Source organism: Camarhynchus parvulus, chromosome Z (assembly GCF_901933205.1).
Source record: "Camarhynchus parvulus chromosome Z, STF_HiC, whole genome shotgun sequence".
In the NCBI taxonomy this organism is placed as follows: domain Eukaryota; kingdom Metazoa; phylum Chordata; class Aves; order Passeriformes; family Thraupidae; genus Camarhynchus; species Camarhynchus parvulus.
The window spans coordinates 8,590,904-8,617,747 of record NC_044601.1 but is presented as its reverse complement, the minus strand read 5'-3'; positions in this window follow the sequence as shown (position 1 = coordinate 8,617,747).

Below are 26,844 nucleotides of genomic sequence, written 5' to 3'. Positions count from 1 at the left end.
TCATAGAGGTTTCTAGAGAAGCAAAGGCAAAGGAAGCTATGAGAAAATAACTTGTGTTTTCTATGCATATTTCAGAACAAAGTAGGATTTATATGAACCCTGAAACTGGCCAATTGATATTGCCTTTACATATAAAAAATTTATCTTTCTGAATATTTCTCATATGGCAGAGAGATGCCAGTGGATGCAAAGCTGGAATACATTAGAAATAGACTCAATAAGGCTGAACTAAAATCTTCTGTACTAATGCCAGGGAAAGCAGCAGGAAACAATGTGAGGCTTTTATGCAATATTCCTGTCACAATCAAAAGAATGAAGTGGGATCCAGTGGGATTTATCCCTAATATAAGGCATCTGAGGATATTGCTAGATAATCAGGTAGCTGACAAAACACAAATAATAATGTTGTATGCATGTTTCTCACCATGACTGCAAGGCAATAGTGATAACATGAGACCAGGCTGGGGAAAGGAATTGAACCAACAAATCTCTCCATGAGATTTAAAAGGAGAGAATACTGTTCACTTAAAAGACTGCAAGCTGCTCTGCAGAGGGAAAATTACACTGGAAGATGCTGATTTTATATTTTTTCCTGCTTGGACTTGGAAATAAAAGAAAAAATCCATAACACAATCTAGAAAACTATTATATACATTCAGGGATTTTTCAACATACATTTTTAAACAATGGATATAAGAGAAGCAAAAAAATATAATTGTAAACAAACAATTGTCTTAAAGATGAGGCCTTGGAAGTGCCATAGTTCAGGCTAGTTCACATTTTTAATGGTTACAAAAATATTTAAATATCTCAGGGGTTATGTTTGCAAAGGACAAAAGGGTAAAGCGTAAAGCTGAGAGAAACCAGCATCTGATGAATTTCATGTGTTGAACCAAAAAATTACTGGCTTTCTTAAAATTAAAAAAAAGGAGAAGAAAAATGATAAAAGAAAAATTATCAGGTATTAAGTTACACAGCTTGCATTTTTGCCCTTGAAAACCTCAACCCATGTAGTTATTCCATGGTTATTTCCACCTGAAAATGCCTCTAAGGTGTGTATTCTTTTATGTGCACACAGAGATATCCAGTGGTTATTTACTGCCCAGGAGCCAATGAATCTGATATCTAAATCCTTAGGAGTTGCTTTCCAAAAGTGGTGACTCTTTGTCTGCTCCCACAGTGAAGTTCTGCTTTATGCCAGTTATTGGCAGATCTGGAAATCACGCCCTTGATTTAAAAATGTGAGGAAAATGGGTTAAAATCCTTACCAGGCACTGGCCACAGCTACTTACACGCTTCAGATTGGAGGTTTCCGTCTGTGCAAGCAAATCCAGCACAGCAGCACAAGCCTCAGCATTGTAGGGGTCACAGCGTACCATGCCCTCAAGGGCTGCAATGGTGGTCTCTTCCCGTTCATTGTTCCTGACGTATTTCCAAAAATTCTGCAGGAGGAAGGGCCAAGAAGAGAGAGTTGTCCACAGCGGTGCTGCTCAGCTGCACAGCAAGGGCACCGGGCAGGGACGGCTGTGGGTACCTGAGCTCTACGGCTGAAACGCCTCTGGGTGTGCTTCTGGTCTTCTGTCGGGTCCTCAGCTGGCTCTGGCAAAGAGCAGGCACAGCGAGAGCTGAGGAGCTGCGGGAAAGGCTGGAGAACACAGCTGAGCCTCCCTGGATCCACGCTCCCGAGGCAGGCCCAGCACAGGGAGGCTCGGTGAATGGAGCACGACTGCCATGGGGCATCGGCCCCGTGCCCTCCTCCCCCTTCATCATCCCTGGGGATGTCCAAGGGGATGGGATGGGGCCAGGCCGGCTGCAGGCACTGGCCCTGTGACCCAGCTCTGCCACTCACCGGCCCACAGCGGCTGGAACTTCTCCATCTTTTCAGGAGGCCATTTTGGGGCAGCCCCAGGGCCTTCCTCCTCCTCCTCCTGCTTCACCCAGGCCTGCCCAGGAACACTGGAGGGTTTCGCTCTGCCATGCTGCTGCCTGGCCTTGAGGGATCTGGACATGGGGGCAGGAGAGATCTACAGAAAACAAAAGGTCAGCAAGGAGGAAGGTGGCTGCTCGGGGGATCCTCACAGAGTCCTGTGCTGTTTCATCGTGTCCTTGTCCTGTCACATCCTTCAGGCACTGTGGGTGTTGCTGCCAGCACCCATTGCAGCTGGTCCCAATTCTCAGCATTCCCACTGACAGCATGAGGACATAACCCTGAACTGTAGACAAATTGCCTTTTACTTTTATTCACCTTCCTTAAAGCTGCCTGTTTATTGTTGATAATTTTGGAAACCGATGGAAAAAGAGTTCCTGAAAATGTGAAATGCATCCTTTGACTGCCCGCTCCCCCCATGCTGTGAAACTTCCACTTTGGTTCAATAACAAAACTGTTAGTGGAATAACCTGTGCAGAGGGAAAAGAAGAAGCTCAAAAAACTTGAAACATTTTTCAGCCTTTAGAAAGACAAAGAAATATACATATGTATATTTTTTTTTTAACATATAGAAGAAACTTTCCATATTATTAACCATTGGCTGAATATAGTTCTATTTGGCAATTTTTCCTTTCTTTACAGCCTCTTTGATGATAAAAGTTACATTTTTTAGGTCTAATAGTTAGGCTTGTATAGGGAATGTGCATAGAAGCGTGCTTTACAGGAAGCACTAAAAATTATAACACTATAGCTGCCTAAACCAGAAGCATGCCCATCCATCTTAGCAAGTTCAAAGGACAAAAGGTACAACATTTCCAATGGTAATGAAATAAATAATAAAGAAGATTGAAATAGAAGGAAACTAAGAAGAAAGCTTGAAAAATCAAGAACATTACACATGAAATGATCATTTCAAAAGTAAACATCAAATAAATGGGAAATTGATCACTAAGCCAATCTTCTGTTGTTAGAACTATTGCAAAACACAGTAATATTTTCCAGATAAGTACAGTGGAACTAATATATTTAGTAATGGAGATATTTTATGCATTGCCTAGAGAGACATCAAACAAGTAATGGCATTTCTAAAGCAGTTAGTGGTGATTTCAGCCCTAAAGGAAAATGTTGTTCCCTTGTAAACAGGCTGTGAATGTTTTTATGTTAAGATTATGGAGAAGATAATATCAGAGCCATGCTGTCTGAACCATACCATTTCCAGACAGAGTGGAAGAAGGTGTGTTTGGAAATCAAACGCTCCACAAGGCAGGAAGGAACACCCTGAGTTTGCTGTGGTTGTGATCAGATTTCCCCAGGTGGACACACACCTGTGCTGGGCTCTCAGTTAAAACCAGCTTTGTTCCACACAATGGAGTACAAATCCAAATCTTTCCAAAGAGACAGAAAGGTAAAATCTGTGGCAGGTGCATGCCTGGATTGGATATATAAAGACAGATTTTTCCTTTTTGGCTTTAACAGAGTAAACACTGCTTTGTTTTTTCATTTCTTCACATGAGACTCTTGCAAAAAGTTGCAGTTCCTCTATCCTTAATACTGACAACAGACACCTTTTTTTTTGGTGGTTTTCTTTTACCTTGTCTTAGAATATTTCTAGGTTCCCCCAGTACAAGACATTCTTCACTGAAGGACACATCATGATGTGAATTTTTGAGTCTATGAAATGTCCAGGTCCCCAGTACTTCCCTTGTCATGAGCTGCAAGAGGCAAATGGCCAAGCTGATATTCCTGGACAAGAAGAGGGAGATGTATCTTCCATTGCTTGGCAAGAAATTTTTCCAGCAAGCAAAATGATGCAGGAGGGCACCTGGACCCCAGGAGACCTGCATTATTTGTCAGCCTCTCTCAGTTTGTGTGTCACTGATAAACACACAGGCTCGCAGCCACACATCTGGGTGAGGAACAGTCCATACCACTTAAAGTTCAAGAGCAATATTCCAAAATTACTTCTGAGCTACCTCAGGCAGTGACTAAACTACCAGTTACAGCAGGCAAAACAAGATGTGATTATTACTGAAAACTCCCCCTACTCCCAGTTTTGTTCCTTTGCCACAGCCCTCACCAGAATATTTCATCATGACCTTTAGTCCTCCTGGAGCTCCCAAGCAACAAATGCCACTTCTCCATGGCAGTCACAGATGGCCTGAATGGGCACAGATGATGAGAATTTCTTCCACTTGAGCTACCTGGGCTCTTAAATGTCCCTGACACGCTTCCACCAGCTCAGATCACTTGAGAGAGGATTACAATCCTGGCAGACCTGAGCAGCACATGCAGCAGACAGTGCAAGGAGATTTTACATGCTAGCAGTAGAGCCCAGAGGAGAGTTTCAGCTGAAAGGCACGCAGAAATAAAAACAACAACAACAAAAAAGTGGTAGATTTTACAATGAAGTAAAAGCTCTGGAGCAGAAAACAGGCAGTAGGGAACTTCTAGTCTGAGCACTTACCCAAGAGATAACCTAGACCCAGCAGGCTAGTGTGAGAAACCAAAAAGTTCAGCCTGAAAACAAGAAGTTCATGACAATGGGATCAAATGTTATATATTTGCATGAGATAAAATGACCCAGTCAGTGACCCAGTCAATGACCCAGTCCTTCCTGGACAGCCTTATTCTGAGGAGCAGTGCACCTTTAGGAACATACCCAAGCCATGCTGTAGGAATTTCACATACTCAGGAATAAGTAATTGCCTTTCAAGTTGATCAAAACCCAGACACCAAGCATTTGTTGTATTCCATTAATTGCTGCTCTTACTCTTTTTTTCTCTCTCTGCGCCACATTAATCTACACACTGGCATACCAACAGCTCCCTAGAGGCAGAGTTCTTCACTCCAGCTTGTGATGTTTCATTAGCAATGGGCTCCTCTGCTCAATTTTATTTGCATCTGACTGCCTCCTTGTCAAACTTCTGTGCACATTATTGTTTGCAGTTTACTATTTCATTCAATTACTTCAAGGTTTTGAGCCCTAGGGATAATCTTGTTGCAAATTGTTAGTGTAATGAGACTCTCACTTAATTGCATTAAATGCCAGAATCTGCATTTAAAACAGCATTAGGCACACAGCACAGTCACACAGTGACTCCTGAGTTGGTGGGTGTTACAGAGGGGAATAGCACAGAGTAGAAGGTTGCCCCAGTCACAGTGTCATGAATATCCATGCTAAAATGCCATCCTGTGTTGGAGCTATCCTGCTTCTCTGAAAATGTGAGGTAAATGAGCAGTGTACATGCATGGCAAGATCCACACCTCTGTTCTACACTGATGCTAATTCTTGTCACCAGAACATCAAGATCATTATACAGCACCATCCTGACTAAGGTTCCCGTATGATTTCTTCCAATACAGGGGTTTTCTGACTTCTACTTCTTCTGTAGAAAATGTTTAAGATATAAATGATGGTCCTTCTCATTAACATGTTTTTAATTTAATTCATAGAATACATTTGTATTCCCTGTACTTTGTTTTCACATCTACATTACTTTGAGACGGGGATGTTCTGGTTGAGACCTGGGTGCAGATCTCATTAACCTACCACACAGAGCCAAACTGCCTGGGAATTGTTGGGATAACTAACCCAATACTGGATCAGTCAAAGCTTGGACGGGTCATAGCACTCGCTGACTCTGACGCTCTCCAAGCTTCCAACAGAATATCAGAAAAAGCCTTGGTTCATGGAGCAAAGTGTGCATTTGTCAGTTTCAGAGTCTATTGTGTTATAAAAATGAAATTATTTCACACAATATCAGGGCTGAAGCATTGAGTTTTTCTCACCAATACAAAATTCACTGCGACCCCTCAAGGTGCTGAAGGTGTTGAAAACCTTTTAAGAGACAATGCCTCTAGAGCTCCTGCTGAATGCACTGAAAAACTCCTACTAAATGACCCTTGTTATTAACTCCAGGCACCACAATGTAATATTTCCCATTAAATCCTATTATTAATACATTAATCCCTGAATAATACAGTGGAAAGGAATTAAATAATAAGCCATCAAATGGCATTTGTGGAGGAATCATTGGTAGGCTTCTGTAGAAACCAGATTAGAGACATTCCTCAAATCCAAGGAACACATGCATTTGCTTAGGTTTTTGTCCACTGTGCCTTGTGCTCCTCAAACAGAGAGGGGCACTCAGCTATTGGCATCTCATTGAAGTCAGCTGCGAGTGAGCCCAGTGGTTTGTCTCAATAATTCTGCTTAATGGACTGATAAATCCTCAAGTGACAAAAGCAACTGTGAAAAAATGTAAATCCTGTTTTTCAGTAAAAAAACTTCCATCCTTTACTGCTAGACCTAGCTGGAGTCTTCAACCCTAGACAAAACTCCAGGTAAGTTTTCAACTGATTTCTCAACATATCACTGAAAATAGGGCTTAGCAATGCTTGTAATTGAGGAAGGAGAGCCACAGAGGGTTTTCATTCAATCATTGTTGAGGAGTAAGATCACACACTTTCAATTCTCAGAAACCTCTTTTCTTTGTATAACAAATACACAAAGATGTGTGTAATAGTTTTGCTTATCTCTTCTATGAGAGATGTCTTCCTAATAATGCTTCTCCTACCTCCAGTGGTGTTGGTAGTCTGCTTCCACTCGAACCAGTGATTAAATTTCCTACGGCAGAGGGACTGAGCTCTACACAGCATTTTAGCAGATGAGTTTTTAAAATCCTTGCAAATGAAAGGAGAGTGCTTGCTTTTCTTCCCTATGAAAGGACAGCTATGGAAACTGATTTAAAGGAGGCTTTGCTTAGTGGCAGCAGAGACTGAATTCAAGTGGTGTCTGTTGTTCAGGGCACACAGTGTGTTTATGATAGTTGACATTTCCTAACTACAAATCTTTCAGTAAAAGGCTATTAAGCAGATAAAAGAGGAAGAAAAAGGAATACAGAATTTTTGGGGTTTCTTTTTTTGTTGGTTGTTTTGGTGGGTTTTTTGGGGGGGTTTTTTGAGACCAGGACTTCTAATAAACCAACTTTTCAATATCTTCTTCAAGGCCAAGAACCAGAGCAAAGGAGAGTTTTGTCCACATCAAGACAAACTTTCTCCTTTTATGGGGAATGTATGAAGAAGATGGAAATATGCCTTTTACTGATGTTAATTGTATCATCCACCTAAAGCACTTTAAGTCTGGAAAGCTATCAAAAGGACCTTAGTACCTAGGAAATGAAGTTGCTTTATACATAGCTGTCAGGTCCTTTGCTGGTGACCTGACAACTATGTTTTCTTTTTTCTTTTTTAAGTGTCCTCCTTTTGCTATTCCCAACTCAGATGGAAATAAACTCAGTATTTGAAATCTCAGGCTGACATATACATGACAAACCAATTTATGCAAACAAGAACACGAGTAATCAAAGAGAAAATGGCAGGTAAGCAGTAAGTCTCACTTTTTACTGAGAAAATGGCAGGTCACATGCGAAGTGGGTATAAATCAATGTCAAGCGCCATCACTTTGACTTAACTAGTCAACATATTTGAGCATTTATAAAACTCAGTACATTGTTGTGCGGCAGGCTGGAAGTTAATTACTATTTTGACACAAGGAAAGTGGCAAACAATATGTATGAAGATGGATATGCAGGATAGCATTAAAATGTCAGAGGCTGTTAACAGAGATGTCAAACAGCAGTATTGCTTCAGACAGCAGGTGCTGTGACAAATGCTTAATGAGGCTTATCCCTTGTGTCCCTCATTGCAGCCACAGGCTGCAACGTGCCCTCACAGGCACAGCTCCCAGGGTTTCCTGGTTTGTGCGGCTCCAGTGCAGGAGCAGACTACTGACCAATACCTTGTGGTGGCTCTCACACTGTGTGACAGAGAAACTTATTCCTCATGACCAGTAATCTCATAAGCATCACCAATCAAAAACTTAGTGGAATTTCGTGATGGAAAAGGTGTAAAACAAAGCCTGAGCTAGTAGCTCCCAGACTGTGTTGGTCAGAAAATGGCCTGGAATCAGTGTCCAGCACCAAGTCTGTGTGGTCACTGCAGTGACTTCAGAAAACAAGCTGGATATTTGTAGATGGAGAAATAAAGAATGTCCTGCATGTTGACAAAGCAACAGCATTCTTTAAAAAGCATCTTTTAATGTGATTTCATAATCCTGTTCTGGTCTAAAACTTGAGATTCTGGAATTATTTTGCAGAATCAGGAATTTGAACAGTGTCATAGTGCAAGGTATGGAACAAGGCGTTAAACTGTGGATATTTTTTGCTTGTCCAAACTTATCCCTTTTTCCCCCACTTCCACTATCCTAGGTTTTCTATTTCTACTTGACTTAAAGGGTATTTGAGGCAAGTCTTTCATGGAGAGCTGAACGAGGAAGCATGGAACTAGTCTAGAATGGGATTCAAGGGAAAAGTGAAAGAGCAGAAGGACAAGAAAGATTGCTACCTGTAGCTGTTGACAAAGCACTTAAGGCAAAAAAAAAAATTAAACTATAACCAAACTTGAAATAGTTATTGTTTCAATAGTGAGAAGTAAAAACATTTTTCAGGATTTCCACTTGAAAGAATGTAGCTGAAAGATTCCTCAGATCTGAGTTATACTGTGATGCTCTATGTGGAGTAAACAGAGCATTAACATAACATGGAAAAGGATGAACAAACTAGTTATTCCGGCAATTTATCTCAATTAAAAAAAAAAAAAAAAAAAAAAAAGAAAGAGGAAGCCAACTGCTGGTTGGTTATACTCTCTATGAATTCTGTACTACTTCACTTTTCATCAGAGTTCAGATATAAACATAGATTCCTGGGAAAATGCTGAGAATGGAGGTGTGAACAAAAGGTTCCACAATTTCAAGGAAGACAACAAATTGTCTAAGTTACTCTCAGCTGATGTCACTGAAATAGCAGTAATAGTAAGACATTACTTATGGGTAAGGAGCAGTTTAAATGAATTTAGGTGACTGGAAATTAAAAAGACTAATTATTATGAGAGGTTGGTCAGGTTAAATTTGCAGTAGCAGATATTTGCACAGTTTGAAAGGAGTTTCTCATTTGTAATTTTTCTTTCGTGTTATTGTGCAATATTTTCCTGTAACTTCACTAAACTTCACAGTAGGCAAGTGAACTAATTAATGTAATGTGAATTGACACTTGATGTAGATGAGAAGAACACTATTTTCTCCTCTTAAAAAAAAAAAAGAAAATAAAAGAAAACAATGAAAAAAAGAGGGAGATCTAAGTAAACTGATGAAAGAGGTTTCTCACAAAATTCTGTTCTGCTTTGTTCTGACCCAGGACTCATAAAAAATGTGCCTTTCTGCCCAGATTGAGCTATTTCCACTCTCTCGTTGTACATTTGAAATTGGATACAAAAATGCAGCCCAGTAAACATGAATTTTGGTGAGTAGTGCCTCAGGACACCTCTGGCCTTGTCATGACCTCAACTGTTTCAGCTTTTTTAGCTGAGACAGCAGCTGTCAAGCTGTCAGGTAACTATGAACTCAATTTGGTGTTTATAATGATAACAAGTAGTTGCTCTGTGTAGGTTGAACTCTCTGTGCCAGTAGATGAAGACACCGTGGCAGAGAACAGAGTTGGGGCCAGAGGGCCCAGCCCTGGCACACATCACAGTTTTAGAGAATGAACTCTGCACATTGAGGTTCATTTATAAAAATACATGTGGTTATCTGGAAGCAAAAGTTGTGACAGCAAATATACCAAACATTTACACAAACAGAGAGGTCATTTCATTTCTTCTATAATCTTGTCCCACTCTCATATAGGGAATATGCACCTCTAATACAGTCGTGCTGCATTTTGATCCCTTCATAAGATTTCTACAGAATGCATATTTTTTTCTCAAAGAAATGTCATATGTTGTATTAAGGAAATAGAAATTAATGTTTCTGGGTTTCTTTCCCACTTCTCTCACAAATTAGGCCAAAAAATACCTTTTAGAATATGACAGTATTTTAAAAGTTTTTAAAAGCCCTTTGAAGCTCCACACCTGAACCCTCAACATGAGATATGCATGCTTTGAGTTCACTACATGAACACAAGATCAAGCAGGCAGGCACCAGCAGCTTAAAACCAGAGTAAAAACAGGGACCCAGACACCTTCCATCAGTCCAGCTGCTTCAAGCTCCATCCAGCCTGGCCCTGAACATTTCCAGGGATGGGGCAGTCACAGCTACTCCAGGCAGCCTTTGCCAGGGCCTCACCACCCTCACAGGGAAAAATTTCTTCCTGGTATCTAATGTAAACCAGCCCTCTCCTGGGTTAAAGTCATTGCCTCCATCTCTTCATTAACTGCAATTCACACAGTAATATAAAGGACTCCTCTGTTTGAGTGAGAGGAATGTATTCTGGCAAAAAATACACCTGCAAAAGAAATGCAAACTTCGCTTCAAAACACATTTCTCACAGAGAGATGTTGTCATTGTGCTGGTCCTGGAAAACAATAAGCTGTCAGCTCAAGGAAGAATTAAACTCTATTTCTAAGTTTTAGTCTGTGATTTATTTTACTTTTTATTTTTCAGACAGAACAAGTTGTATGTTTGAACCAATAATGAGCTTTTAGTTCACCTACCAAACCACTCATGCATAAATACTAAAAGAAAAAAATCCATAGGGATTTTACTCTGTTATTTATTGACAGAGTAACATAATTAGAGTGACCTCATGCCTGTGATTTCCTAGCCAAGCAATGCAGGAAGTAATTACTCTACAAATAGAAACTCTGAATCTCTATTTTCTTTTCTGGAGCATGTCTAACAGGGAAAAGAAAATACTGCATCTACCCATACCCCAAGATGAGAGAATGTGGCAGTGTCAAACTGATTTAGCTTGCCAGGACAACAGCTTTTCAAAAATAGTGCTAATTGCATAGCAATGATATTTCATTAAGCAGGCCATAAGTCATCATCATCTGTCTACAGGTTATCCTGTTTAATTAATCTGCTACACTAAATAAATACAGTTTCAATATTTTACATAATATTTCTTAATGTTCTACATCATCTCTTGTGGAAGATGTTGAGACCAACTTGGTATTTGGGGCAGAATTGGAGTTGTTTAGTCTTGGATAGTGAATTCTTAGAGCTGCACTGGGGCTTTATGGTTTAGGAGAGAGTTAAAGTGCAGAGAGTTTGCAGGGTGGAAGGCTGGATGTTGCTTCTACTCAAAATGTTGGGTAAGCTGAAATGCTGACATGAGTTTCTAATATTAATGTCAAAATACTACTTTGAATATACTAAATTTAATTAGGTGGAAGTGCCAGAGGTTCTGTAATTTTTCCCTAGTGGAAACAAGAGCAAAGAAAGAAGGAGAGGTGCTAGGTCAACTTCCTGAAAGGGTAAAGTCCTAAATACAGATCAGAGTAATGAGGATGCTTAATGTCTTGGCTTAGGAGTTTTATACCTATTTTAAACACCACCATGTTTAGGATCCAGCTGGACATGGGCTGGTTTTGTCCCTTTTTTAGCTTTCCATCCTGAGGGGCTTTCTGAACACATCTACCAGCACATGGAAAGGACACTAGCTGTGTTTCCCTCCACTAAAAGACAGAAAAATATAAAACAGGCAGAAGTATGAAAAATTTGACCATTGTCAGCTTCGGCTTCACCACTTTTAAGCAAAACTTCTAAATACGAAACACAATAGCGGGTATCACAACAGAGCTAAAAAAATTTGTTGTTTCAATAAAAAAGGGACTATTTAATTTTGATTCTATTAATCGTAATTTATTTGGTGATGCATTTTATTCACCACATTTTGGGGGATTTTATTTACCTGTATATTTTAATTCTATTAAGTAGGATATAGTCTATTCACTAGCAGCTCCTCGCAAATCTTTCTCTGCTGCAGGGTGAGGGTTGACAGAAGAGCTTTATGCAGCTGAAATTGTTAACCCCTCTCTTCAGCAACTGTGCATAGACCAAGTTTAGGTGAATACCAAGTACATATGATATTAATATTCTACTTTAACAGAATTATAGAACTGGAGATCGGATAAGAATTCCCTGCATACTGCAACAATTTTTTTCCTGATTTGACATAAAAATTTACAAGCACAGAAGTTGAAATTGAAGGATAGGCCTTTGCAACCTCTGACCTCTTCATGGTTTAATCTATATTTTGCTTTGGTCACACAGAGAAAAAAAACAGAAAAAAAAAAGATGGTGGTAAATTTTTTGCTGTGGAAGAAGCAGCATAGTAGCTCTGTGCTTGGAGACTCCTGCCTGAACAACATAAAAAGCTATCAATAAAAAAAGCCAAATAAACACACCAGTTGAAATAAAGTTGACAATAATGGAAGTGAAACAAGCTTCTTGATATAATTCTATATTTTAAATTACTGTCCTCCAACTCAAAAGCTATGGTGTATGGATAAAATTTTTCTGAACAATTATGAGCTCCACTTGCAAAAACTCTCTCTTGTAAGAATGTATATCAGTCAAAATTGACAAGGAGGACTGGACTTGAAAACAAACTAAGGGAGGAATGTTCTACAGAGACCTGATACTTCTCCTTTCACTGCCTTCAAGGTGTGAAAATTGTTGTTCAGGACAACTATTAACGATGAAAATTTAACAGCTGTTTATTTAACAGGAATATGTAACCTAATGTCCACAGCTACTTCTGTTCAACTCCAGAAAACAGAACTGTAAGCATTAATTTTTTTAAAAACACTCATATCTAAACAGAGAAGCTTTCATTTTTAAGGAGACAAACACTTCCTATTTAATTTCTCCTGAAGGATTTTCAAAGGGCTTATATAGATCTTTTAATGGGTGGAGGTCTCAGTTAAAAAGGCCTTGTTAACTGTCTGTTTTGTCTTTCTGAAGTAAATAAACATCGAGGGCTTTCCATTCATGGAGGTTGGCTTATTAACCTTAAGCAGCAGCTAAAAAATTCTCAATTTTTACAAGTTGAACATGTACTAATGTGAGTTTAGCAGATTAAATCAGTTAGAGCACTGCTTCTCTCATTAAAAAATGCATTTTAAAGCTAATCTTTCCCAATTGTGAATGGAGATTCAGAAAGACACTCAGATCCTCTGTCATAAAGCCACACACACACTCCTCTGAGGTTCTCAGCTGAACTAGAAGTGGTTTGTAGTTTGGGGGGGTTTCTTCCTTTTTTTATTTATATATTTTTTAAAAATCTGTGAATCAACTGTTAGGTCAAAGAATAATATTGCCCATGAAGTGTAGGGACCTTGAAAGCATATAATTCTGTGCAGCACTGTTGTACTCATGTTCTCTCCTGGAACATCTTGGGGTTTCTTTGTAGAATAATTATTGGTTTTTTTAATAGAATATGTGGTTTTGTTTCCTAGGTTTTTTGGCAGCAGTCTCTGAAGTTTATTTCTATTTGTGTTTTACATCAGGCATCTCTATGGATTTACTTGTTCTCTTTTGTTTTTAATTGTTAGGGAACAAAACCCCAACAATCTGTTATTCCTTTGGAACTTTGTAGTTAACATTCTCAGGAGAAAGACCTTGTTAAACAAGTGTGCAAACACAGAGAGAGAGAAAAAGATCCTTTACAAATACATGCCAGCAGGACTGTAGAACTGAGCAATTCCTAATTTCCAAGTATGATTTTAGCTTCTTTTTTAGCTATGATAACCTCAGGCTTTTAACGTTTTTGTTTGTTTGTTTGTTTGTTTGTTTGTTTGTTTGTTTTTTTTGCTTGGTTGGATTTTTTTTTGAGGAGCAAGTTCAGCCAGGTATTTCTGTGCAAGGTGTTCTGGGAGATGCAGTGAAGTGAAGCAAACTCAGGAACAAGTTTCCTGTGAAGCTCAGGCATGCTGGTCAGCCTCCCACAGTGTAACACCCTAGCCAAGGGAAAAAACCATAAAATATTTCCAAGTGGAAAATGAAGAGAAAGACAGGCAGCACAGGAAGAACAAGGCCCTGCCAGATGACCTGTGGAAGGTAACTTTGTGCCCCAGCAGTGTTAGAGGACATTCCCTGTCATTGGTGCAAGCAGCTGGAGACATAAATACTGATTGATTTGGGGGCCACCATCTTGGTAAGTGCAGAGGTAAGTGCAATAACGTGACATGATGGAATTCCCTCAGAGTAACTGGGATGCTTGAAAGAAATAAACAGATATCATTCTGATTTGGTATCAAAATATTAGGCGAGGTTATAATTGTATCATTACCTTCCTCCCTTCCCATGGAAAGATTGATATTGGTGAGGAAATACTTTCCAGTGCTGCAGTAGAAGGTAATTAGCAATTCAATTTCTTTTCCAGACCAAAGAGAAGGACCAACAGGTGAGTTATGGAGTAATAACTTATGAAGGAATATTGGTTTGGATGGTAACATGAATTTATCAAGGGAGAGGGATGAAAATAGAACCATTAAGGGCTGTCTGGGAAGCCAGACAGTGAGAAATTATTAATTCATATAAAACAATAATTTTGAATACAAATTCTGACACTGCTGAGTGTATTTATTTCTATATTCAGCTCTCTGATGTGAGACACCACACTGTGCTTGCAGGATGGTCATGCCGCCATGCAGGACAGAGAAGGGGACTCAGCTAAGGAGCCAGGATCTGATTATTCTGGGTAGGAATATCCACATGGTTCCAGGAGCTCATCAGAAATGGAAAGAGAAAACTTTGGGGGAGCAATATCACGGTCGACAGAAACAGGGAAGGGCATAATGCTCAACAGGGAAAATGAGGAGATACAACAGGTCCTAATGAGGGCTTTAGAAGAGAATTCTTAGTTTCTCTGGGATAAAAATAAACCATCACTGTCAGGTCAGCAGGCCCAACAGCAGCAGGAATTGGTCTGTACACACAGACACTGGAGAAAGCATCTCTGGGCAGCAGGAGGGAGGCAAATAGGAACACACTTCAGGCTTCCCACAGGTGCCAAGGGAAACAGATGCATTGTTAGAGAGCAGGAATTGCCTTGTTAAGTGGCAAAGAACATCAGCATCGTTAGCAAAGAAAGCTCATGGAGTCAAGAGCAGAGCTAAGAGCAAATGCAGGCAGCCAGGGCTGCTGCCCGCTAGGGTACAGCTGCTCAGCACAGAGTGCAGGGGCCAGTGTATAAATATATATCATCTATGGGCTGTATATATGCATAATGTGTATATCTGTGTATAAATGAGTGCACATGATTCCCTGGGTGATTTTGGTTCATGCTGTTTCTCCCCTGAGAGGAACTGAGAGATGGGCGCTTGTGAGCAGAGGTGGTTTCACGGCACCCGACGTGGCTGTGGAACACTGCTGGCCACAGACTGCACAGAATTAGCTTTACACTGGAAAATAACAAGCCTGAGCTGGAGGTGTTGAAATTCTCATGATACTTGAAAGGTAGCTGAAGTGTCTTACTTGTTAACACAGGACTGAAGTTTCCCTGGTCTGTGATTAACATCTGTTGATAACTTTGGAAATACCAATATCTGCCAGATTCTAATCTAATGGAGTAACCATAATTCAGTAGTAACAATATCATTCAACAATATCATTCAACAATATCATTCAACAATATCAATACCACTCATGCACTGCCCAAAATGGAAGCCTTAATCTCTAACCATGTTTCCAAATTATCTGCTTTCATTCATTTTCCACAGAGAAAGCCATCACTGAAATATCATCCTTACCAGGTGTGACAACTTTTGTGAAGCTCTTTCAGACATTGACATGTCTTCCTGCTCTGATCCACCAGCCACATGCATTGAGTTCCATATGCACAGCTTAAAAATTCAGAGGACAGTCTTCAGTAACATGACTTTTGGTTTCTGTTTGTAGTTTAAGTAATTCTATCAATGTGTCACAAAATGTCTCTAAAGGAATCATAAAACCTTCTCAGTTTTCTCAGAATATTAGCCTGTCTGTTGTTTGCAAAATAAACCCCTTTATTTTGTGTAAAGGCAAACAGTGGCTGCTGGCATTTACTGCCATCATCCATTACTCCGCACATGATACCTGCAGAACAGAATGAGTTTTGCAGAAAGTGAGGAAGATGAAGGGCTTGCCTCAAGGAATGTCTGCCACACCAGTGCTTTCCAGAAACAGACTGGTATATTGCAGATGTTCCTTATGGTTTTGGGGGTTTTTTGTGGGGGAGAGGAGGGTGGGGTGGAAGGATTCCATTATATGACTATTGTCATAATTCCAGTAGCTCAAAACAGAGATTGATTTGGAGAAAAGTCATGCAAATGTTTCTGAAACTGGCAGGGAAGAGGAGAAAACACAAAGATTTCTGTTCTGAGTCAAACCAAGGGGCTGATGAGCCCCACCCGCAGTCTCCACTCCCCAGAAGTGAGAGCCTAAGGCAGAAGATACCAGAGTAAGGCAAACTGAGGAAACGTGCAATGATCTCCCTCTGACAGCCCTCCCAGACCCCAGTGAGCTCTCTGCGACTACAGAGAACTCACTGTAGGTAACAACAATCGGTGGATTTTCCTCCCACGGATTTGGCTGGAGAAAAGCGCATTCATAATGGATGACATAAGGTATTTCCCAGGTTAATAATAAAATGTTGAAAGAGCGCTTTGGGGAATATTTTTTCATCTGTCATCTCTTCAAATCCTCTTTTGGAGGAGCAGGGAACAACAAATCTCTGTTCACTCTGTGGCTTTCAGGGCTGTGTAGAGCCTTGATGCGTTCTTTCCTTTACTCTGTCCTTTCTTTTCCAGACTGAAGCATGCCAGGCAGGGACAGAGAGGACTTCAAGTACATTTGGCAATTGGTGCATTTTTGCATGATTTACCGAACACATGAAACCAACTTTCTGCATTCCATAATTTGCGTGGTGGTCGTGCTTAGACTGTAGGAGGCTGTTCTGCAGCATCACCTTCTTTCCAACTTCTACTTAAAAAGCCCTAAAAAAATAGTACAACAACAACAACCACTGGTGATGATGATGTTTGCATTACTGGTTAACAAAAAGACCCCCCAAACTACATTGAGCCTCTGTTAGGCGTTACAGATTTCAGCTTTTTTTATCTGTCTTCCCCTTTACCCTTGCTGTGATCTGAATCTCCAGTGCATAACATATTAGCAAATTGGCAAAAACAAATTAAAAACCCTAACCAACTGAACAAATACCTGGCTTTACCCTCACTAATCCCTGCCCAGGGAGTTTATTTTCAATCTACATGATAATAGAATGAAACTCCTGCAGATGGAAGCAGCAAAGAGATACAAAGACAGCTTGATTGTGTGTTTCATTGTGGATAACAAACCTATAACACTGTAAGTGCAGGATTTTCAGGATTTCAGATGTCTAAGAAGATAAATGTTTTATTTTATTATAAATGTCCAAAAAGTACAAAAAATGCCCTCAGTGACAGCTTCAGATGAGCTAGGAAGGAAAATCTCCTCAGGCTGTAGCTTTGCTCAGTTCTTACAGCCCCAGACGCCCATGTCTGGCTGTGATCACCCTGGTGCAGGCATTCCCCACTGTGTTTGTCCATGGAATTATTTGGATATTGTTCCAGACCTTCTGATGAATCTTTTCTCCTTGAGAGTATCTCAAATATGTGGTCAGGTCATAACGTACTTCTCATTCTTGGCTCTGACACACAGCCCTATTCCCAAATCTAAGATGCCAGCTGGTACATATTAACTACTGATATAAGTAAACAAGGAAGCATCAGCTGGCAGAAGACTTATTAGTCACAGATGCAGGGAGAAAACACAAGGCCACACTAATCCCTGATATTTGTCCTAAGCTCTGTATGACTTAAAACTAAGAATTAACCATGAATACAGGGATCATACATTATTGAGCTAAAGTTAATTTTCCAACATGTTTCCCCTGCTCCTGCATAGATTTTTTTCTTAAAGAAATACAACTTGCTCAGTGACAAATTCAAGGGTCCCTCTTGGAGAGTACCTGAGGCTATGTTCAGGCATTTAATTGTGAATGGCTGGGAGAGTCCTGTCTCTCCATTCCTCCACTCTCTGGCCCTTGTGGACCATCCCAGGAATGAACACTGCAAGTTCAGAGTGCACACAGCATCCTGCTAAGCCACAGCCAGAACGGAAGGATCATCTTCAATTTCACATTCTTAGCTGCAATACCGTCTCTTTTGGCATGGTTCATAGAGCTGGTGTTGCACTCTACAAATCTTTCCTTTTTAAAAGAGAATTTGAGAGAGCAGCTGTGTAACGCCCACCAAAAATCATTATTAATCCACCCTTTTTTGTATGATAACAAATGAAACTGCACCTGGGAAGACAATCTACAGTGGCTAGAGATAAACACCCATCCAACCCTTGATGGATGAAATAAACTGCTGCTGTTGTCACTAATTCTGAAATGCAGTTAAGAACACCTCAACCTCAATTTATGTCTCTCTCTCAAAATATGTGTACACAGAGGCAAAACTCCCCTTTCCTTTCTGGGTCTTCCCTAGGTTATGTATTAAACAAATTAAGGAGGGAAAAATAGGAAGTCTAAAACACAAATTACTATTCCAATACAAATATTTACGAGGTGACTTTTGGAGGTAAAATCTCTTCCAGGATATTTTATGCAAAATTCATGCTTCTGTTTCAATTGCACAAATGGCTTCTCAATTTGCATTGAAATAGCTCTGTACCTGTAAAATATAGAGGAGAGTTTAGCACATACTGTGGTATTAAACAAGATCTGAACTGAAGGAGATATGGATGCTCAGCAAAATATTTGTCTTGATCAGATAACTGGTGTTCAGAATACACTTCTACTGAAAAGGCTTTACTGTGTAATTGATATTGCTGTATTAAAGTAATGAAAAGCAAATCTCATGTGCTTGATTAAATCAACCCTTTCATATGGAACAATTCAATGAAATGCAGACAGAACAACAAAACAGAAAACAGAATCAAAGTAGATATGTTTGAAGTGCCAATGAAAATGCAAATTGAATGAAGAGGTAATCAAAATATAAAAAGAGCTGAGATTTTTCACTAAAATATTCCTATAATAGAAGAATGTAATAATTTTTTTTTCTTTCAGTCCTGGACTTGAACAAAAACAGAGGTATCTGTCCTAGCATAGTTTTTTAATGAGATAAAATAATTGGAATTATGAATAGTCAAGAGGCTCTTTTTACTGGCATTTCTAGTCTATTAATGCAGGAACTCTCCAGCAGGAGGCCACTTATGAAGAAAATCTAGCCTTGATATTGATTTCTGCCAATTTTTTGTGTGCATATATATTGGCAAATGCTCAGTTCTGCTCTGCAAAGACAGAGTTTCTGTAAATATGATATTTTGGATGCCCAGCCGACTGTGTTCAAAAAGTAAAGCCCTTTAATTTGACTTAAAATGAGGGGAAAAAAAGAGGATTTCTACAAATAAATAAATAAATAAAAATTCCAGGGAGAAAATAATGAGCTGGCCTTCATCTGTCCCATGAATTTTAAATGTGGAAAACACTTTCATAAACTAAGCATATTATGCAGATTGAGTGAAATATCAAATATATACTAAACTGTGATTTTACACAGAATTGTCTACCACAACTAGCATGATTTTGCTCCCCAAAATGCTGAATTTTGTGAAATAGAAAGTAAGAATTGTATGTTATATTTTGACATTATACTATACTTGTAAAAGTACTTTTTTTCTGTTAAATAACTAATAAGTTGTGGTCAAAGACAACCTGCTGTTTATAAAATTCAAAATTATTTGACTGGAGACTTCTGTAGACCAGTTGTACATAGGCAGAAATTAAGTAGCTGTTGACACAGTTACTGCATATAATCAACTATTTGGTCTTGAAAATGTTTGTAGCATTGTGTAAGTGAAAGAACAAATAATCTGATAATGTTTTAATCGTATTAATATTTCTCATTAATTTCAGGTCTTGGTGGACATAGTGTGTTCCAAAGTTTTAGATTTTGCATTTTTCATTTTTCCAAATATTGTAATTTTGGATTAATTTAAATTTAATTTTAATTTTAAAGGTTTTGTTTGGTTGTTTTTCTGTTTATTTGTTTGTTTTTAATATATTAGGTACATTGTTCTTTGTAGTATCTGATTTTAACTGTGGAGTTATTCAGTGATCTGTGTGCAGAATTTTTACATCTGTGTGCTAAACATTCTTGAAGTTTGTCAATAAGACATTTGACTTATTTTAAAAGGGAGTAGAAAGAGAAAAGAAAATATTTTCAAGTATAGGTAGGCAGAGGGAGCAGCGAATGAGGAGTGGGTGAGGAGACATCCAGTGAAACATGAAAGTGGGAAAACCAGCACAAAGGGAAGCGGAAGGATGAGGGGAGACAAATCAGACACTCATACAAAAAGGGATCATTACTATAATGGACCATGTGAATGTGGAAAGCATAGCACAGAAATAAAGGCATTTCAGTGTTTGTGTTCAGCTTACCTGAATAATTTTTTTTCCCTTTGTATTGTCCATGCAGAAACCTAGAGTGACACCATTGCAAATGTGACAGCAGCCAACAAACACACTGGCTTCTCCTGAGAGGCTTTTATTTAGGCTTGTGTGATTTTTTGCCTCTTTACACAACTGAAGGTATCTTTGGGGTTCTCTGAACACTCACTAGTTATTCGTTCATAGTGAGAGAGTTTAGGCTTATGTGAGTTGTATTGCTCTGCCTGGTGAAATAAAACACAGAAGAAATGGAGACTAGGGGAATATGAGCTGAGTGGGCCATGTGTAATGGAAATTACTCTTTGTGAGGAAAGATTTTCTGCCATTTGAGGGGGAAGAGTTGCAAAAAACTGTCACTGTGTTTCAATGTAGAAGTTATGACAACAGAAATTTGAAGAACTGCAGGGATTTATTCTGTTCATACTAGAAAAAATTTGTCATTATATATTAAAGTCACCAAGGTACAATATGGCTAAATTTGAGCAAGAATTTTCTCTTGTTGTTAATTTGCTAAATTAGGCTTTGGGTTAATTTCTATTATGTCCTGTTTCATGGGCGTGCCTCTAGTAAACCTAAAATATCCATCCATATCAGTATTTCCAGGGGTCAGATTAATAAATGCCTTTTTTCTCCTCTTTCATTCAATCATTAATTTTCATAGGAGCAAGGCCTGCTTTGGACTGCAGAAACTTAATTTCCTTTTTTTTTTTGCTGAGCTACAGCCAATTTTGGTACAGTTATATCTCAAACCAAGGAACCCTTGGTCACATGTCTCACTTTCTGCAATGCTGGGTAATTTAAACTCTGCAGGCAGAACCTCTGTAGTGCTGCACAATCAAATTCTCACCTTGCCCTGCAGATCATTTTTGCTCCCATTGCTTCATATCACAGGTTCTGAGCTGGGCTACAGATTTGTGCCTTCCCCGCACAGCCAGATGTACCTGCCCATCTGGGCTTTGGGGATATTCTTCCATCTAGCTTCCTCTCATCCCTTCCATCTCTAAGCCACAGATAACAGCCCCTCCATGAGCTGTTGCCAGGCAAGGAGCAATTAAAATTCAGTGTTGAGAGATTGCTAGTGTTACATTCCATTTCAAATGCATCCTTCATGCTGAAATTCAGTATTTACCACGGTGAGGAGGAGGCAGATGTGATACGCGGGCGGTCAGTGATCAGCCACTGACCAACCAGCTCCTATCCTACCGTGACAGCTGCATGCTCAGACAAGGTCTCCATGGTTGTTCTGCATCTGATTATTGCCAGATGGATCACTTTAGCTTTTGCCTTCCTTCAGCAGTTAATATATTTTGTGTACCTTCAGTATTATGGTCACTTGTCATCACTCAGAGCAGTGGCAGCTGTGTCTCTCTGGACAATATTTTGTGATTTTTGCAATGACTGACACAGGTTATGGCAAAATCCCCCCAAAAAATGCAAACTAAAAAATAGTAGAAATTCTACCCCATTCTAAAAATCAGAAATATTTCTAAGAAGAATATAACGGGGGATGTGTGCCATTTATTAAGGGAAACATGAGATCAACTGGATTGTTTTCAGTGAGCCCACATAGTGAAAACAGCAAAGCTAATAAGCTAATAAAGCATTAAGTGTTTAGTGGTTTGTTTTTTTTTTGGTTCCTTGCAAAGCCATGAAGAATTGCCTGAGTCTTACACATGAATTTAGAAATGAATTTTAGATTTATATTAAAGTATGAAGAATTGATTTGAAAGTGAATTTTTTCTTTGCATTGCATTTTTACCTAAAAAAGGCTGGTAAATTTGTGTTGAAGAAATTGTTTTTGAAGTGTGCATAAGAAGCTGTTGCTGAAATAGCAAAGTACAGACCTGTGGAAAGGAATTTTGCAAAAGTCATAATACAGGTCTGGGAGTGGCATTGTAAATTGTTGCTACAAGAGTTGTATATGGCAAAAACTGTGGTTTATTTAGGTTCTGATTTTGTCTTTGAAGATCCCCATTTGATTCATAATGCAAGCTAAATTATGCTGCCTTAACAGCAGTACAAATATTTTTCTATATGCATGTGTAGATATTTCCAGAAATATCAAAATGAAGCAAAACACCCAGTGCATGTGAGTTCATGACGTACCTGCAGAGCACAAGGATTCCTCACCATGGAAAGTCCTGTCTCACAGGAGGTCACAGTGGAGACATGGAGCCAGTGACAAATTTCACAAAGATTCAGAACTGAGAACATTTTGTGCGCCCTTAGCCTCCCCATCAGTGCCACCAGCCTGTTCCTGGCCTGGCCTCAGACCCCAGTGTATTTCTCTATTCCAGACTGGGGAAAGGTGCTGCTTTACTTACAGGAAATTTTGCCAGGTGTGATTTATCTTCCTTCTTTTCTTCCAAATCTAGAAAACATATTTATTTCCTTACAGTAGAGATAGGAAGCCCTCACATGTTGCAGCACTCACATTTTACACCCAAAACTCAAACACAACTTCGACACGTATCAGAAATTTATTTTCGCAGTCTGTGGATTTGCAGTGTGCAAAGGTCTTGGCTGCTGCAATGAACAAAGCAAATAACTATTTTAATTTCACATCTGGCAAATAGTATTTCAGTGATTTTACAGCCCATTTCACAGCCAAATGCCTTTTGTTCAACAACTGTGTATCTTTCTTTAGAGGCAAAACTTTATGATGAATTATGATAAGCTATGCCCCTCTACCTATTTATTTAATATCACCTAGAGCTATATTCCAGAGCGATTCATCTGTAAAATATGTTCCTGACATAAAGAGAACAGAAGTGGGAGGCAAAACCATGCCTCAACTTTTTAAGTGTCATTAAGTGTCTGCTCATAGTATGAACTTAGGTACTTTTCTGAGATGTCATCACAGTAAGAGGCAAAAGGTTTGGAAATAAAAAAACCAACCAACCAAACAAAGACAACAGTACTACCCAAACTAAGGATTTAAAAATAAAAATGCTTCATACATAATCCATTAATCTGCTTTGTGACCAGACAACTGGGGTCTTGGCAAGAAGTTCTTTTGACTTTTGGACGCTGACTATATGTGTATTTTTAACAATATTAATACAAAATTAGGAACACCAGAACAGATTCCTAAAATTACAGTATTTCTGAGTGTACACAGTAATATGCTAGATAAAAAAAAAATTCTATATAAAGATCTGATTTTTTGTGACATCACGCTATATACTCTGCCAGTCAACGGCAGTAGGACCAACTTTAGGAACCAAAGAACTCGAGTACAGGCTCGTTCAGGGTCTTTGGCCCATGAATGTGAGTTCATGGAAATCTCAAGCTGTTGCATTTTTCTCAATTATTGCGCTCAGTGACATTTATTTCAATAGAACACTGAGCCCAGAAAAGGGTGCATTCCTGACTGCAAGGCTTTTCCTTGGAACCACCTGGATTTCCTTCACCCTGCAGAGAAACAGCAGAGTGGCAGCAGCACGATTTTGTATCAGCAAGCCATGGGATTTCTGACCAGAATGCTGCCTGCTCCCTTCAAACAGAGCATTGGTGTGCAGTTGCCACAGTTCTCATCACATTTGACTCTGTGGAGAGGTTTTCATCAGGAAATAACAAAAGGTACGTGCAGAGCGCTGTGACTCATTCGGAATGAATGCACAGGTGCACAGATTCAAGCACAGCCATGCCCTTAGGTCTGCCCTTATTTCCATTTAATGCCAGTGGAGCAACACTTCAGTTACAGAGAGAAGTGAGAAACACCTTTCAGATGTAGTAAATAAATCCTTGGCACCATCACCTTTGAAAAGAAATATTTTCTTTATTTTTTTTTAACTGAACCCTTACCATCTGTTGTTCTCTCTAATTGCAAGTGCACAAAGAAAATAATTCACAAATGTGTCATAAAAAATGAGATTTGAAATTATTTAGATCTCTGCTTGTGTATCTTCTAGTCTTAACTCTACTAAGGAAACATCTGCTTTATTTTCCTCTCCTATTTCAGACAGTTGGAGAAATTGGTCCATTGTCACAATGAAATACCTGCCGTGGTTTAAATGAGCCCAGAGTGCATCAAAGAACTCTTTTTCACTCTGTTTCACTCACTGGTGCCTTTCATGGACATCTAAATTCACTGAGTATATTCTATGGATTTTTCTATTATGTCTGAAGTCCTCCTGATTTTATTTTTAGGGTTGGTTCTTTTTTGGGAGTTGGCATGTGCCTTCAGGACCATTCTCATTAATATGAAAGTACTCCAGTGCTTGTATTTCTGGCAGAAAAAAAAATTGCATTGAATTCCAGTTACAGAGACTTCAATTTTATTTTTTTTTTAATTCCTATCTTCTTTCTTGAGTATACAGCTCTGGGATGGAGCCCTTCAGTTCTAAGGGCTTCTGCAATGGCTGAGGAGATGATCCCTTTTCCAGGGATCCAAGACTACCCCTGCTAGTGAGCATTTTGTTACCTGTAGGGCTGGAGGGGGAATTGCCTGGTTGTTTGTTTTTTTCTCTAAAACCCCCAAATGTTCTGAGCAGATGAGAACAGAATATGAAGATAAAAATTATTGAGAAATTAATCAGGATGAAAACCCTCCCAGGCACACACACTTTCTTTTCTACACTTGGCTTTAGGTAACCCTCAGATAATTGGTATTTCTTTCACTTGAAAGCCTGCAAACCTCAGAGTGTGTTCTTGTCCAAGTATTCCAAACTGCAGAGAGCTGCAAAAGTGTGACTCATTAAATCTCAACACTGAGGTGCTGAGAGCTGCCCTTCACTCTGAGAGTAGAAAGAGAGAAAACTCACTTCAATGCTTCCTTTTAAAGGCAGAGAATATTTTATTGTCCTTGACTCCAAGCTGGCCATCAAACAGCGAGAGGGAAATGCTTTAAAATGATGGCACTGACCAGGGTTTTGTTGTGCTTGGTCCAGGCTGTGACAGAGCAAATGAACCCAAACCAGTGGATCAAAGCCACCCTTGCAAAACAACAAGCAAACAAGGCTCTCAGGCGTTATAAGAGTATACACATAAAATACTAAACATGACGAAGACTTCAGAAAGTAGAGCACTAATGACTCTGCTCCATACAATTCTCTCTGTAAAGACATTACACACTCAGCATTAAAGTGATGCACATTGGCTTTATATTAATGCACCAGAGATTGCTTGAGGTTATCTAGGCTGCTGCAATGTGAAATACAATAGATCCATCTAGGAGCAATCTTTTCCTTATTACCTTCTCAAGATTCCGTGACAATTTCTTTACCTCGGCAGCAGATTCATTTTCTGTATTAATTTGTGAACTTGAAAGGTAATTTCCCCCTTACAATGAAGCAGTATGAGAACACTCTACTAAAATATTAATTGATGCCATGCCTGGCTTTACTGAATCTGTTGTCAGTCACTGGACTTGTAACTTGAAAGCCAATCTCCCAATATATCTGTAAGGCTGTGTGTAGTTTTGTCAGACTTGGATGCACTTCTAAATGACAAAGAAGCAGTTATCTGGACAAGATAAGGAGCACCATGAAAAGGATGTGTTAGAGAAAAAAACAACACGGTTTCAGCTGAAAGACAGGAGCATTTAAAAAGGGAAGACCATGAAATTTCTTCTCTTCCTCATTAGCCACATACAGCAACGGATGTAAACTTTAAAATCCATTTCCATAGCTTCAGTAATTTTCCATAAAGGGGCAGTACTGCTCAGCCTAAAGTCCCTCAGTCCTAAAGATATGTCTACAGATACTAGACTGGAAATATCCAGAAAAGTATATCCCAATTAATTTGTATTTTGTAGTGCGTAAGGAATATTCAACATTCCACTCATCAAAACTGACTTTGCCTTCAGCAACAGGAGATTTTCATTGAAAGAAAAGAGAGTGTAAGCACAGAGCTGTAGCTGTAGAAAAGATGGAGCAGAAAGCTCAGCTACCCCGTGCTTCTTGTCATCCAGCTGGGTATGGAAACTGATGTCATGTAAAATTCATTGTCTCACCATGATTCTCTGGGGTTCTCAGGTAATTTGAGTGGTGAAAACTGGCATAAAGAAGTTAGATGTTTTGCAGTGACCTAACATTTCCCTGACTAATGCCAGTGGAATCCTTCGGTCCAATCTTATTTTTCAGAGATACACAGGGTAGGAATACACAGGGCAGCCCAGGTGGTCAGCTCAGAACCACAGCTTCAATCCTGCTGCTCAAATTTTGCACAAAGCTGTTTGGAAAAAGAGATAAATCACGGAAGGCTGGTACACATGCTGGGCACAGCCTCCAGGCTTTTTTTAGTCATTGGAACATGGCGAAAAATTCTACAGATGTTACTGAACCATCAGAATAGCAGGCTGAGGATCAATGTAATTGTGGAAGGTAAGGAAATTCAATATACAGAAAAAATAAGAGGGATGCTGTGGGAAAGAAGGCACAGAGAGCTTTACCCATATAGCCAGGGACATGGAGATGAGCCCTGTAACATCCAGTCACAGGAAAACACAGATCAATGCTCCTGTGGAGTTAAAAAATAAATTATTTATTAGGAACTATTTGGACAGGGATAGAACACAGAGAAGATAAGTTTCACACTGTAGTAGTCCATGTGGTATCTGTAGTTTGAAAACTGTGTTCTGCTTTGGTTCAT